This window comes from Lygodium microphyllum, chromosome 27, assembly GCF_053477565.2.
Source record: "Lygodium microphyllum isolate KBCC chromosome 27, Lygodium_microphyllum_v1.1.10, whole genome shotgun sequence".
Taxonomy (NCBI): domain Eukaryota; kingdom Viridiplantae; phylum Streptophyta; class Polypodiopsida; order Schizaeales; family Lygodiaceae; genus Lygodium; species Lygodium microphyllum.
The window spans coordinates 82,713,537-82,730,075 of NC_141161.1; the positions used below are offsets into that span (position 1 = coordinate 82,713,537).

At 37.0% G+C, this 16,539-nt stretch overlaps 1 protein-coding gene across 11 annotated transcripts in view; it reads right to left on the minus strand.

The window, feature by feature from the left end:
- The window catches only part of LOC148012533 (uncharacterized), a 156,147-nt gene that overhangs the window by 93,557 nt on the left and 46,051 nt on the right, over nt 1-16,539 (minus strand). For 3 of the 11 annotated variants that reach the window (XM_087669369.1, XM_087669373.1, XM_087669375.1), the window contains exon 3: nt 12,725-12,841. The exons of the other annotated variants lie outside the window; for them this stretch is intronic. The gene's annotated coding sequence lies outside the window, so the exon portion shown is untranslated. The remainder of the gene's footprint in view (nt 1-12,724; nt 12,842-16,539) is intronic. 11 annotated transcript variants of the gene reach the window in all.

Here is a 16,539-nt window from a genome sequence, read left to right on the forward strand (position 1 = left end):
ATCCTTGTGTTGCTTTCAAATTAGTTCTACACTATGTTGCCATTTAACAACTTTGACCCATGGGAGAAGACAATCCATGTTTGTATAGCTCTCAAAATGGTCCTACTCTATGTAGCCATTTACCGTGCTGAGATAAAATGGACCGCCACCCAAGGCAGATCTATGTCAAGAAGACGGGCACCTTGTATATGTCAAAACATATCGTAAGGTGTATGAGGCTTTTATGACTTGCATTTAGTTAAGTGTATACAGAATTTGTATTTGGGCACACTTCATGCTTTTGTGGCTTTTCTAGCACGACTCTACAACATAGTTTGTTCACTTCTTGAGTCTACTATGAGAGGTAGTACTGTTGCATGTGTCAATAACTCCTATTATCATGTTGAAAAAGTTGATAAAATTGTATTGACTACTACTAATAGCAATACTTTCACACTTTCTGATGCTTTGTATGTACCAAAGATATAAAAGACTTTGCTCTTAGCTTCTGCACTTGATAAGTTTGGCACGATTGTCAAATTTGTTGGATGAAAGATGTATTATTCATGATCTCTCCTCTAGTGATACAATTGTTGCATCTCATTCCCTATGTCATGGGTTGTACAAGCTCAACAATTACAGGAAATGTGTGGAAGATATGACACGTGTAGTTGCAAATTCACAAGTTGTTTCAGATGCAAAACTTTGGTATACACATTTAGTTCATCCAAATTTTGCTAGTTTCCTATGGCTACATAAATCTGACATGGTGTCTGTTGAGATATTGGCAATCACACTCAGCTTAGCCTCTTTGTATGGAGGAGTGTGGGCTCAGGATACAGAATCCCATATGCACAGTGGTGGAAAGTGCAGCCTAGTCTATTCCTATAAAGCATTGTACTTGCTCTCATTTTGAATGAAAATGTCATAGTACTTTTGTACTTCCAAAAAAGTAGCTCTATCACTGTCAACACACAAGATTGTGTTTATGAGTCCAAGCTTCCATCTTGGAACCTAATTCACTTGTGTGATATTTGGTCTTGATGTCTCTTACCTCATGAGCTCACTCTTACTCTTTCAACCTCCATAGCCATGCTCTAGATCCAACATTTTTACATGGTATCAGAGCCCAGTCAGGCATGGCCTAAGCTCAACTCAACTCCTCTCTTTACTCTCTCAGTCTCTCTCAACTTCAGTTCAACTCAGTGGCAGCTCAAAACTTCATCTTCAGCTTCCACGTTGTGGCAGCCATAGCTAGCCTATACCTACCTTGCTTGGAGCTTTCATATCTCACTCTACAGGCCATATCTCACTGAGCTTCCTTCTAGAGAATTGTTCCTCTGCTTCCAAAGCTTCTCTGTGGCACTTCAGTTGCTGACATTGGTAGAGTATACGCCCAGCATTGCTGAAAAACGTGATCGCTGTCCAGATTGTGCCCTTCTTATTCATACTAACAATTCCACCTGCGCGCGCAACAATGCTAACAATTTTCATAGGGCAATGAAAGTCCATCACCTAAGGCACCCCCAACTCAAATCTTGTCCAAAATGATTCACTGTGTGAGCCACACAAAGAGAAAAACCAGGTCCTCGTCCTGCAAACCCTAAAACTCCATAGCCAACTTACTTGAAACTTCATCTTTCCTTCATTTTCTCTCTCCTGCCACTCAAACCAAACCTCTGCCACTCTGATCCACTGAGGATTGAAGTTTCCAGCAAGCATTTCCTATCAAATCAGCAAGGAAGGGAAAAATCCAAGCATCAAACCATCAAACTCAAGCGCATGAAAGCATAGTATCTATTAATACTTATCAAGTGTTATTTGACACTACATTCCTTGTGTCTCTTGGCGCAATTAAATCTTTTGCTGCTCAAATCTGAGAATTTTGGTGCTGATTCACAAGTTGTTTCAGATGCAAAACTTTGGTATACACATTTAGTTCATATCCAAATTTTGCCAGTTTCCTATGGCTACATAAATTTGACATGGTGTCTGTTGAGATATTGGCAATCACACTCAACTTAGCCTCTTTGTATGGAGCAGTGTGGGCTTAGGATACAGAATCCCATATGCACACTAGTGGAAAGTGCAGGTTAGTCTATTCCTATAAAGCATTGTACTTGCTCTCATTTTGAAAGAAAATATCATAGTACTTACTTCCAGCAAAGTATATGTGTCATTGTCAACACACAAGATTGTGTTTATGAGTCCAAGCTTCCATCTTGGAACCTAATTCACTTGTGTGACATTCGGTCTTGATGTCTGTTACCTCATGAGCTCACTCTTCCTCTTTCAATCTTCATAGCCATGCTCTAGATCCAACATTTTTACAATGTCTTCATTGCCTACTCTTGACGCACCTATAAGACACATTTGTGAGACACGCATGTTGTGTAAAATGAATTTTCCCCTTTGCCTTCACCTTGCTCCTTGCAATGAATTTACCCCAAATTTGATATTGGTTGGCTGGCCTCTTGAATCTCCTTGAAATTCTTCCATTCCTACTACTAGAATTGAAGTCCCAAGTCCTCAATTCTGAGCACGCTTCCCAAGGTAGCTGTTAAACCCTAATTTATATTGTAAATTACGGTTTACAGCAGACATTGATCAAAACTTTCACCTTTGATGACTCAAATGGCTGGATTTTGTATAGATAACTTGAGAGATGGCTGGAGGGTGAGAGAGAATGCTAAAGAGAGAGAAATTTTAGACTTCCATCACAAGAAAATAAAAGAAATCTAAATGTTTCCCTATGTAGACAACCATGAAAGCTATCTCCACTGATGGAACAGCCCAAATATGATATTGGTTGGCTGAAACAGCCCTCAAACTGTTGTCACCTACTGTTGTCTCTCTTCTGGGCATGTCACCAGTTTGTGAAAGGTCTCTTGTTGGTGGCTAGAAATGGTCTATCAACTATAGCAACAATGGTAGCCTTCTCTCTCTCACGCTCAGCTTGCACATGCATGGAATGACCCTCTCTCTCTCTCTCTCTCTCTCTCTCTCTCTCTTCCAACCTTAAAAACGTTTTTCTTACTTGCATGGGCAAGTTTTGCCAAGTAGTAAACTTCTAAAACAAATTTTCAACATTATCTAACTTATTGAATTAATTTAATAATTATTTTAGTACCCAAAAAATTAGTTCCACCTACCAATAATTAAATTAGCTAGACCAATTTATCCCCCAAGTATCCCTGAGCAGTTATTGACCCTTAGACCGGCAAAAATTAATTAATTAATACCTAGTCTCTAATGTAACCACTAACATTAGTGGCCAATAAATTGGTCTAGTCTCAAATCTAACGCACTCGATACCACCTAGTACGTGTCACGCATAACTTATTACAAATTTTGCCTTTGGTCCTATGTCCTACATTGTGAAATAATTAGCTTGCGCCTCACATGTGCAAGTCACATATGCACATTTGATTAACTTTTGATCAAATGCTAAGCAAATCATCAAAATTTCACGTCCTCGTGACAGACCACCTCCATTGAAATCCATGCAATCATCCTTGATTTCACGGATCGTCCTTGATTGCACTGCAATGTGCCAAAGCAAAGCATACTACACTAGAATTTTCCAAAAGGTATCATAGTCCAAACAACATTAGGCACTGTTGTTTAACAATGCCAAAGCCAAACACTTGCTGAAAATTTCTAGCAAGTATAAATAAAACATAAGACTCATAAAGAATCCAAAACTTTTGTCAAAAACCCATAGAATGCATCTCTTAATAGCGTATCTCAACTTTTTTGGCTAAAAAACCATAGCAAAGCATAAATTAAGCATAAACCATGGCTAAACTACCAATGGCATGCATAAACATACCAATGTCCACAAAACCAGCTGAATACCATTAAGAACCAATGATCATCCAATTGAAAACCAACAACTAATAATCAATCTATTCATTCACTAATGCAAATGTGTAGTTTCAAAACTACAATGAAAACCATACCAAACTATTCTAACTAGTCCATTGAATAGTGACCTCATGGCAAACAGGTTCTTAGCACAGTACCTTGGATACATGCTGAATACATCCGAGATCCGCTGTACCTGAGAGTTATCCATCACTAGAGGAGTGAAAGTGCTACCTCCCCCATGAGCATTATGCAATGCTCTGGAACCCTGCTCTACTGAATCTCATTGAGCTTGACTCTAATTAAAAAGCCTTGAGGTAAAGCTACAACAACTAAGAGTGGTCTACCGAGTCACTCTCTTCCATCCACTTAGCATCCATCAATAGGTGAAACAATACTAAAACTTCAGCAAGAAGCACATGAATACTTTAACTCTTGGTTCTAGGCATTTTTCCCTCTTGAGCATTGCAATGCTTTATACTTTCACATTGCTGCAATTCCAACTTAACTAATATGCAACATTGCATCCAATTGACTAGCCCCTCATGTAAACCTAACATGCTAGGAGGACTAGATGCATTAGGAAACATTCTTGTTTGTATACTTTGGACCATTGCAATGTGACTGTGCATGGGAATTTGCATACTAGGAGTCATACCAAGATACATTTTCCCATACATTGCATGCATTACTAGCTGCATTTTTCCTCGTGACCACCACTATATGGAGCATTTTTATGACTAACATTGATACCATGAGTCCCAAACATAGTGGGTTGCATATATGAATTTCCAAACTTGCCATCTTGCGCCCCAACATCATGCCAACTTTGTTATGCATTGGGTTATCATACCCAGATACATTGGCCCTTGCATACCATGCATAGGTGGTTGCATATCAAATACATTTAATCCTTGCATCCCCATGGATAAAGCAATATCCCACTGGTCAATACCCACATTTGGAATATCCTGTTGTTGCATTGGCTCTTCCTTCTATACATCTACACTTACATGTAGATCAACTTTAATATGGATGTCCAATCTTCTCCAAATTTGCAAAAAATACTTTATTTTTGGCGGCTGCTTCGATCTTCCAACTTCTATTTAATGGGCACACACATTGAGGTGACTAAGAAACCCTAATTTTTGCTGTAAATTTGGGTTTCAACAACATATATAGTGTTGTCTACCATCAAGCAACTGAGGAAAAATGAGAATGGTTGAGAATGCCAAGTTTCAACGGCACATTTCTCGAAACACATAAACCCTAATTACACGAGTAATTAGAGTCTGAATTCAAACACACACTATTGAATATCTTCAGATTTTGCTAAGATGATAGAGAAGGAGAGTATATGGGAGAGAAATCCTTCAATCTGATGCCAAGAAAGTGTTGTAACACCAATCCTCTCCTGTTCTAGAGAGAGAAAATCATGCCATCTGCTGGTTTTTAAGGTTTTGCTGCTGTCTGAAACCCTAATTTCTGCACCAACAACTTTAATGACCTCCTCATTTTTAGGGTTTTCTACTATTTACAGCCCTAGAATCTACTCCAGATCAGGTTGGCATGCTGTCTTGAAGCTTTGACATTTGTCTCCCGACTCACAATTGAGTTCTCCAACCTCGAATCTGCCCCAAACAACCCAAAATGGGAGAAAATTTGTCCAACATGAAAGATATAGTTGCATCCAACCCAAAACCGGTCCAAACTTGACATTTGGCAAATTTCCATTTTCACTAGGGCCTCTACATGCAAAACGAGCCGCCTAGTCCTTTGGCCCTACCCTCACTTAGAATAACATTAACTAGTGCCCGATCTCAATTTTAAATTCCTAACCTCTTTGAACTTGAAAGTCTTGAAACTTTCCACAAACTCTAACCCCCATGACACTGAAGCGCATGTTGCAATCACATAGGCTTCCAATCAGGCGCCGCAAGTCCACCTACTCAAAGGACTTGATGTATCCCAATAAAGGAACCATGAACCTAGTCTTACTTCTCAAATAGGGTCGTAGTCTATAGATGACCTGATTTAACACTACTTATAGCAAGCAAATAAATTCACAAGTCTGAAATAAATACATTACCATATTAATCTTGAACAATCAACACCCAATTGACCCCAAAATTAGCACCCCTTATGGTATTTCTTTAACTTGTATTGCTTGAATTCAAAAAACAATGAGAAATAGACTGATCTCTCTACACATTCCAATACATTTGGTTTTCACAAATGACCAATTGCATCTAAAGAGGCAACCTCTATGCAATGAGCAGGTGGTTTTCCTTGATTTCTCAAACTTATGGATATCTTTATCTATGACCCTCCTTGAATCCATATCTCTTTCATGTGGTATCAAAGCCACCATCCTCATGGCCATGAGATTGTGCATCCACTATCCAACTAAATCATTGAAGATCAAAGGTAAGAAGCGGAGATTTCTTAAAGCAAACGAAGAGGCCATTATCTTTCAAGCATTAAGCTAAGGGTATGCTTACCCAAAAGCTAGGGGGTTGCTCAACAAGTTGGGGGCCTAAGGGGTTTGCTTCAGAGTGTCAACAGAGCCACAAAAGAAGAGGAGGAGATTTATGATGAAGATCTTGGAGCCCAATAATCAAACAGACCTGTTGCGTGAAGGTAAAGCAAAGCAAATCGATGCCAGCCACACCACGTAGGAGACCCGGATGGTTTGAATGCAGAATGTTCACAACACCACTATGCTGACAAATTTTCTCTTCTTTTCCTCTTCTTAATCTAAGGCTTAAAATCCTTAGTCTAAAAAGGCTCCTTTCACACTTGCAGTCATTTAAACTCATTTCTCCTTGAGCCCAGTTCACATTGAATCTATTTGAATTAGTTCATTCACATTGAACTTGATACTTGTAAGCTGAATAAGTCTTGATACATATTATCCGTGCAAACTATTTTTCAAGACGCTTGTTCACACCCTTAAAAGGATAATATTGGGGTGCTTTGTACGCGGGTTTCCAGATTAATCAAAACTCCTTGTAATTCCCAAAAATATTTTTTTTCTTTTAAGGAGTTAGACACTACCAAGCATCATCATAAGCTTGGTAAGACCTCTCTCCATGGCCTCAAACTCCAATATTTTCTATGGCATCGAAAAATTCGAGGGGCGGGAAAAAATACCATACCTGTGGAAAGCATGGGAAATATGTAGAAGCAACTTTGATGCCAAAAGGAAGTATTATCCATTGGTAATGTCCATGCGGAACAACCTATTTGTTGCCAAAATTGATAGTTGCCAAAAACTTGATTTGAGATCAAATTTGCTACAGATTTTTGCTTTACGGATACTTTTGATGAGAAGATCTTTGATTGCAAGTTTATTCACTTCATCAAAAGCCTTATGGTACTCTTTTGTAAAGCAGTCCTCAAAAAAGCATTTCCCTGTATTCATCTAATTGTTGTTCTACAAGCTTGGTATACCTTTTATTGAATGGTACCGTTGTAGCTTTACCAATGCAATTTGGGGGTAGGCTGGTTGTAGAAGATAGTCCTATATCTGAAGATCCTGGTTCTGAATCATGTTTTGAACACTCTTTGAGGTTGTACACGTTCTGTTCCACATACGTTTTGATGCGTTCTCTGTGCCTAGTATCAAAGCCTCGTATTTTGTGTTTAGTAAGCCTTGAAAGTGGCATTGTGAGGTTGCTATACTCCATGCAGCTACTAATACCATTTGCCGGGGGTTGCCATCAGTATGTGAGGCATGAGGCTTTTAAGGTTTTGGCTTTTGAAGGAGTACATAAATCCTCTTCTGTCCAATAATTCCTATGGCTTCTAAAACTCAGATACCTTTACCTCGATATTCAAGAGTCTATCTGAGAGTTACAAATCCTTGGGAAATTCAACATTTATTATGGATGAAGCTAATCTGAGCTCCAAATGGATACTTCCACAGATTGGTGTAGCTAAGATATATGGTGAGAACAGTGTCTTTAAATTTTGAGCTTCCACTCTATATGTTGAAGATCAAGGTATACTTACTATTGGCGATTCCGCTTCTAATGACCAATATGTAAATCTTTTCTCTTTAGTCATGTGGAAGAAATCTTTGAGTGGATTCGTCTGCTTTCATGATGATAGTTTGTCCTTTGTCCTTGTCACTATTGACTCCTTCTCATACTCTAGGGATAGCTAATGACATGCACCTAAAGGCCACACAATATTGGATAGCTAAATGTGCAAAAGCAGATTTCGTATGTAGACGTGAAGTTCTATTATGAAAAATAAGTCAGTCACTCAAATAAGGGTCTTTTGTAGAAATTACATAGTTTGGGCGAAGTTTGAAAAAAATTGGACGATTCGATAATGGAGATACTGCTGCACCTACTTTCCTATCCATTCTCTCTTTATGTTGAGTATCTAATAGTGTTGCCATGCAAGAAACATTAAGACCTCTACGAAAGAGAGGGATTATGCCAATCGTTATATAACCAATATGCTAATAGGAATATTTTTGAGTCTCTTAGATAACTCTTCCTCAAGAATGCCACTTAGACATTCAATCTCTTCAGAAGAAAGAGCTAGTACCTCCTAAACCTTTAACAGTACACAACATCAAAGGGAAAATTATTATGCTTCCCTAGGATCCTTCTCTACTTCAAAAACTTAGGACACTATTGTATTGCAGCAACAACCTATATTAAAGGTGTCCCTTCTCAAAGAGCTAATGATTTAAAGTTTCTCTCGAATATCTAATACCAATGCTCATTGTACACATCAACATGCCACAAATGAAATTTGTTCCCACTATAGAAAGTTGATTGAAAATACTTCGGTGAAGGTATTTGCTATCACTAAATTTGACTATGAGGGTCATTCATATGAGGCAGCTCCATGTTTGTGACCAAAAGATGATTTGACATGGTCTGCTGAGCTTCAAAGCATGAACTAGATGCATCTTGCTCTCACAGGCATGATTGAACATCTAGAGAAATTGTATGCTTTGTGTGACACACTCCAAGATATATTGCATATAAATGGTATAAAGGGCAAGGAAATTGATGAGCATGAAATAGATACTCTTCTCTTGGATATTCAACAGATCTATGTACCCCAACTCCTAGCAAATTCTAAGGTGGATCTGGACTCTGATGATGAAGAAATCATACTACAGCCTAAAGTTGTGCCTACTTTACATGATTCAGAAGCAGGACCTTCAGATACAAGACTATCTTCTATAACCAGCCTACCTCCAGATTGCATTGGTAAAGCTACAACAATACCACTCAATAAAAGGTATACCAAGCCTGCAGAACAACAATTAGATGAGTCAATGGAAATGCTTTTTGAGGACTAGTCTACAGAAAAGTACCAAAAGGCTTTTGATGAAGTGGATAAACTTGAGTCAAAATGGTGCAAGAAAGAGAAAATAGATTACTCTGAGATATGCCTTTGAAAATCAGTCCCGAACATGCAAATAAGAATGATATTGGCAAGTATATACGAAATAATAATATGATTCCACAATGATTGGTGAATCCTTGGAGCAAAGCCCTACTTCATATATTCATGCTTGGTATATTATCGATACTAATGCCCAGCAGCAGCTCATTTATAGCATCTTCTCTTCTAATGAGGATAATGATAGTGTTATTGATGATAGTTTTGTGCCCATCAATCCCCACCGTGCTGCAGACGATGATCATGAGTATCTCAATGCTCATTCTAACAATGGTTCTATAGATGAGAAACTCAAGCCAAATAAAATGGGTGTAGCTACTAACTCCATTGATGGCAAAACTCCAGATGAAATTAAAATGCTTATTTACCTGATGTATGCTTATGTTGGACAAAAATTACTTGACAAACCCAATGCAAACAAATTGGATATTCTTAATGCCATGACACATGGTTTTATAGGTGGCTTACGACAATGGTGGACTTCAATACATCCACAAATCAAAGAAATGATTGCATCACAACCCGATAACTCTTTTCTTTGAGTTATTACTAGGAGAGCTTGTTGGAAATAAACTTAATGAAGTGGTAGAGGCAAAAGAAGCTTTTTTCAAAGCTAAACTCTATGATCCTCAAAAGTACAAGGATTATTTGATCTACATGTGAGACCTACTGTATGAAGGAATGGGCGCTCATGACAGCAATATGAAAGAACACTTGGTATGTTCTTTCCCCGAACCTATCCCATTTTTTTGCAAACAAAAAATGCAAGCCAAAAATAGAGACTTCAACGACAGCGTGGGCCAAATCATTCAAACAATGGAACATGCATATATACATATATATATATATGTGGGCTCTGATATCAACCTCTATTTCATCTGTTCTGCATACCTACAAGTTTTCTAAATTTCACTTAGCTTTCTTTTGTTTTTCTAGTTGTGGATCAAGATATGTTTCGCCTACGAATTCATGCTTTATTGCACGTTCCATTCTTGATGAAATTTGTTCCAAAGTAGTTAGGAAAGTATCATTGCTATCTAATCTTCCTGATTTTGTCATATATTTACCTAGTTCATCTAGTCTTTTGAACCATTTAGATACTATTCCTATTAATATCTATTCTAAGAAGTTAAATGTATATCTAGGTCCCCAATTATGAATTTGGATTGCTAGCTCATAGGCTTTGACCCAATATTCTACTGTTTTATCTAAGTAAACACCGTGAGGAGATACAATATTCTCAGGTGCACTTTTTGGAACAAATCGTTCTCGTTTAAACATTATAAAGCTTCCTTTATTTATACTATAGCATATATCATCCCATTCACTTCTAACGAGTATAGCTCCTAGCGTTTTCCTTCTATCACCTTCTATGGAGCTAGTTGGCCTTAATGTTAGGTATTTTAGCTCCATGGGACTCTTACCCTTAGGTAGTTCCATCATATTAGATCCACTAGAAGAGGCTTGATTCATCTTATTATTCCAAATGTCCTCTTCTTCCTTTAGATTTGTTTTGTTAAATATTTCAGTCATTATATCATTTAATTCTTTTGATTTCCCAGTCATGTAATTCTTCTGAAGTTCCTCAATCGTGATTTCATCATATTTCTTATCAGCTTTCATGTTGATTATCTTCATATTTCTTCTATTCCTAGGTGTTATCTGTTCTGACAATGAATTTAATCAATGCCACAAATATTTCAAATTTTTTAATAGAATTCTTCATTGCTAATAGTTCTTTTTCGTTTATATGGTACCTTTGTTTTGCTTCCTTGAATGTTCCCAAGGTATATTTGCATACCTTTTCTTCATTTTCTCATTGTACTTTAAGTATACCTGTCCAATGCTTTTTGGATGCATGTTTCTATTATTAGTAATTGTCCTTCTTTAGGAAGGGTTAATTTTTGTAAATTTGTATATAGGTTTTTTATTCCTTGAATATATTTATCATCCTTTTCTATCCATTCCCATATTTGATTCTTTTTTAATTTATCTTGTAAGGGCTTTCTAATTTGTGCTAAATTCTTAATATAGCTTTCTGCATAAGTTAAGCATCCTAAAAACCTTTGGAGCTGTTTTTTCATCTTCTATTTTATCTGAAAATGATTCTATATTAGAACTAATATCAGCTTATACACTTACTATTCTTTTTTTAATTTCCAATCATAAAAATCTTATGTCCTCTCTTGCTAGTTCTGTTTTTTCTTTATTTAGTATTATTTCTTCTGAGTGTTATTTCTATATATTTTTCTAGATGAGCTGTGTGTTCTTGTACGTTTTTCTAAATGTATTAGTATGTCATCTACGTATACTATGTAATAATGTCTTATTTCCTTATATGCATTATTCATTTTACATTGATGTATTTGAGGAGCGGTCTTTAGGTCAAATGGAAGTACATTCCATTTGTAGTGTCCATTAGGGGAGCTAAAGATTGCTTAGTATTATTTGGAAAAATCCACTTTTACAATCAAACTTACTGAATACTTTAGAATTTCTTATTTCACTTATTGACCTATCTTTATTTGGTAAAAAATAGCCGTCGAACTTGATGTTTTCATTTAGTTTTTTGAAATTTGTTGCCATTCTCATTTTTCCCCTTTTTGCTCACTATGATTATTTACTATAAAAGCTGGCAAGCTATGGTACAATTTACTTGGTCTTGTTAGTCTATATTTAAGTAATTCTAATCAATGCATGTCAAACTCCTTTTTGTCATTCATTGTGTATACCATTGGTTTTACTTTTATTATCTTTGTTTTATCTAATAGTTCTATGTGACCTTATGCCTTATTATTAGACCACTTTTCTATAAGATTTTCTCCATAAGTTTGCTCTAGTTTTTCTAATGTTTTTTAGCTTACTATTAGCTGAATTTTTATTAGTTTCGATTTTTTTTTCTTATATTCTACATTTTTAATTAGTTTTTTGAATGTATATTGTCTACCTAGGTATGTCTACCTTTATTTTTCTCAATATAGTGCAACCATGTAAGGTATTTGCACAAAAGGTGAGCATTTTAATAGGAAATCACTTCCTATTAGAACATCCTAGTCAAAATCTCTTTGCTAGATTTCATCTCATATGAGTTGTTTTTGACTAAGTATTACCAAAATATTCTTTACATGCTTTGTATATACTGCTCTAGATGTATCGACTAATACTCTTGATAATGTTTTATTCACGTCTTCTATCCAATATTCACTAGGTAGAAAATTCTTATGAGCAAGGCACATACCTGCTCCTATGTTTATAAGATCCTGAAACTTTTCTTTTCATATTTTGGTAAGTTTACTTCTATAGTAATGATCGTAGCTTCTTGATATTGCCCTATGAAGGAGTGTATATGTAACCAGCCTTCCTTCTCAGATAGGGTGGTAAAAAACTTGATTAAGCACTATTTACAGCAATTAACAAATTCACAAAAATGAAATGCACACTTTACCGTATAATCTTGGACATTGGACACCCTGTTGGCCCCAAAACTCGGCCCCTTTCGGTGATCTCAATGCTGCAATCTTTGGAGCAAGGTTGTAGAAGGGCTCGAAGATGAGAGAGAATGCTGCAAAGAGAGAAAATTCAGACTTTCTTCGCAAAGAATTGAAGAAAATCTGTCATTTACTATTGTTACCCTGTCTCAACAGCTTGTAGATACAAAGAACTAAAGAAAATCAATCATTTACTACTGCTACCTTGTCTCAACAGCCTATAGATGCTGTCACCTGTTGTTGATTGGTCTTCTCCTGCCCTTGGCTGCCTCAAAAGGTCCTCCAATGGCTGCAAATCAGACCAACAACAACTCTTCTCTCTCTCTTGCAGGCTCAATACACTAAAAATGCCTCTCTCCAACCTCTAAAGACGTTTTTTAGACTTGCATGGGCATTTTTGACAAGTGGCAGCCTTCCCAAATGGTTTTTCTTGCATTATCTATAATTAAATACTAAGTTTCAGTCTTTAAATACTGAAAATTAATCTAATAATTATTTTGGTACCCTGAAAAATAATCTGACTGGCCAATAATTAAATTGGCTAGGCAACTTCCATTCCCAAGTGTCTCTGCGTCATCTTTGACCATCAGATTGGCATTAGGTACCATTAAACGCCACTTCCCTAGTGTCACCACCTGACACTTATGGCCAAATGAATGACCTAGGCCAACAACTGGCACCAGATACCACCAAGTACCTATGCGGCATAACTTATAAATTCACTCTAACCCCAGTTACACCCAACATTTACTTAACCATGTGATTAAAAATTAATCCACATATTAAGTGAGGTTTCAAAAATACATGTCCTCATGGCAGTATAAATCCTCTTTAGTCTGGTAAATCCTATGGCTTCCAAAACCCAAAATGCTTTCTCCTTTGCCTTCAAGAGTCTTGTGGAGTATTACAAATCATTGGAAAATTTAACAATTATAATGGATGTGTCACGTGTCTGCCTAACAATTCCTTGGGTTATCATAAGTTTCACGAATTAGTTTAGTACTTAAAATTTTCAGCTTCGTTTCCACATTAACATATCTTACTAGTTTTGTAAAACAATAATGGACCAAAGAGCACAATATTTTTACAAAATCTAGCCGCTGTTATCTTTTATTATCAATAGCCATACACTACGATTTTTACAAGGGATATTTACAAATGGCAGATGTTTACAATTAGAGATACATCATCATTGATAGGATAGACTAGATGCTATGTACAATTTCCAAAGCATGATATCATTATATCCTTCTTTTTCAGGGATGGATATCAGTTACATTCATTTAGAAGAAAGTAGGCCCATTGTTGTCGTATCCAAAAACCTATACTGTGGAAATGGTAGATCTGAAAAACCATGGATATGGTAATCTCGATACTTGCGACATCCTTGGATTATAATCATGTCGGCTAGGATTACCTTCAATACCTTGTCATAGACATAATGGTCTAGATGTATCTGCCGACCACTGGTAATCATAAGTGGATTCCTTCTGGACAGAAAAAAGATAAAGGCCTCAACTACTTTTAAATTTTCCATCCATTCAAGGCGTTTCAAATTAGTCTGCACGTTGAAGAATCGATCGGTCTCAATGTAACAATAACATTCATCCCAGAACCATCTTCTTTCGCGATTCACAAAGGATGGATTGTATAGGCAATCGAGTATCCTCATCATTTCTCTTCTCCACTCCTCATTTATGGAGTTCAACGCAGATGTGTACATTGCTCGAAAAACAAGGAATTGGTTCCAAGCTTTATTATTTTGCCAAAGTTTATCCCTTAACAATTAGCAGGTTGATTATTACTTAGAAGAGTTGGTCTTAAAAACCATAGATATATTTTGATTTCAATAATGCTCTGATACCACGTGTCACATGCCTACCTAACAATTCCCTCGCAACATATTTCAGTGGTCCATTGGAGAACTATCCTAGACAGCTTTACCCGACACTCACGAGAATGCACAGGGTCTATCATCTAGGTTTCCCAAAGTCCACCCTGTAACAGAAGGTACCGGCTCTCCCCACGAGGATCAACCTGCTAGCTCGGGGTCCTAATTTGACAACTAAGGTCTCGATACATCAGCTAGCTCCATCGGAGGTGTCCCATAAGGGCTTCTTGTCCAACTGGAGCGATCGTAGTTACCCTTGATTCATGAAGTGCAACGCTTTTTTCTAGTAACTGGTTAAGATTCAAGGAACCTTAACACAGTTCTGGCTCAGCCGCCGCACTTTTCCCCTAAGATAATTTTTTATCAAGGTTTTAAGACCTGACCCTAGGTAACTCAACGCTCGGCTCTACCTAATTTTTCCTAATTTACGTTTTGTTCGATCTCTTGAGAGAAACTCCCAGCTTACCGGGACCACCCATCCGTAGGACGAATCCATCAAGGATCTCGCCCACCCATTTTCCACAAATGTTTTTCTTTAGTTTTTTAATTATCTATCACATTAAGTTATGGCATATAAAAGCAGCTTCATTAATGAACCCGCTATCATAAAATCCTTCGCGTAATTTTACGACACAACACAAAGACAAAGAAAACTGTCTTTTGGCAAAACATATTTATTTATTATTTTGCAAAATTATTTACAATGATTTTTTCCTTCTGCCTACGCAGAAGATAAACCTTCGTTCACCGGAAAATCCCTTCTGTCTATGCAAAAGAAATAAAACCCTCCAAGATTTCCGTCCCTTCACTAGTATCGAGGACTCCAAGATCCCATCATGATTCGTATGAGGGTCAGACAGTTTCTAGGAGCGATCGAGAGATTTACTGCTAGAGCCCCCCTACCACTCCTACCTCCTCCTGCCTAACGGATTTCTCAATGAGCGCCCTCTCACCGTCGGGGCCGGTCCAAAGCTCCTTGCGGTGGTACAAAACAATCCCCCTTGGAGTAGGGTTCCACGTCTAGCCGTGAAAGAGGCATAGTGTGATTTTTTCTCTTTTTATCATGATTATATATTTACAATCAAATCTAACTAGTACAAGCACAATCAATCATTCCTATGTAACCATCAATGCATGCACAAATAAAAAAGAAACAGCAACAAGTGTTTTTAGCATAGAAAGCAGCCCCACCCAAATCTAGGGTTTCTCTTTTAAGGTCCCACCTTATTCTTAGTGTTTCACTTTCTACTTGCAACTCTTTTTCGAGATCCGTAAGTTATTTCACAAATCTGAAGTCTATTTTATCCTTATGAAAAATTTGGTATTTCTGTCTTAAAAGATAACATGAACATTTATACCTATTGCAGGCAATTGATGCGATGCCCTGCCCTAATCCGCACTTAGCAGGATTTCAAATGCTTTTCCAAGTCTGTTTAGACTTTAGAATTTGTATCGACAATTTCTTATCAATATCCAACAAGTCCTACAGACTTCCGATATTTATTTAATTTCCTGATATTGATAGTTTCAAGGTTGTCGAGTATTTCATAGTTGTTTTTGCTTCAACATTGTCGATATTTTAGGTTAGATTTTCTTGTTGATTCATATATGGGTCAACTCATGACATTGACACTCTCGCTAGTATAATCATTAATATTAGCATTGCGTGTGTTTTCAACAAGAAAATAATTTTTATTTTGTTCTACTCATATTCTATGGTTTAATTGACGATGCCCGACCATTTGCCGAACTTTCAACGTTATCTAGAAAAAGATCAATTTTCATTTAGCTATGTCCTAAGTACAGTGCTGATTGTTTTTTTGAAAACTTTATCCTAGACAATGCAAAAATCATAAATGCAATTTTTCTTTCATCTTTCAA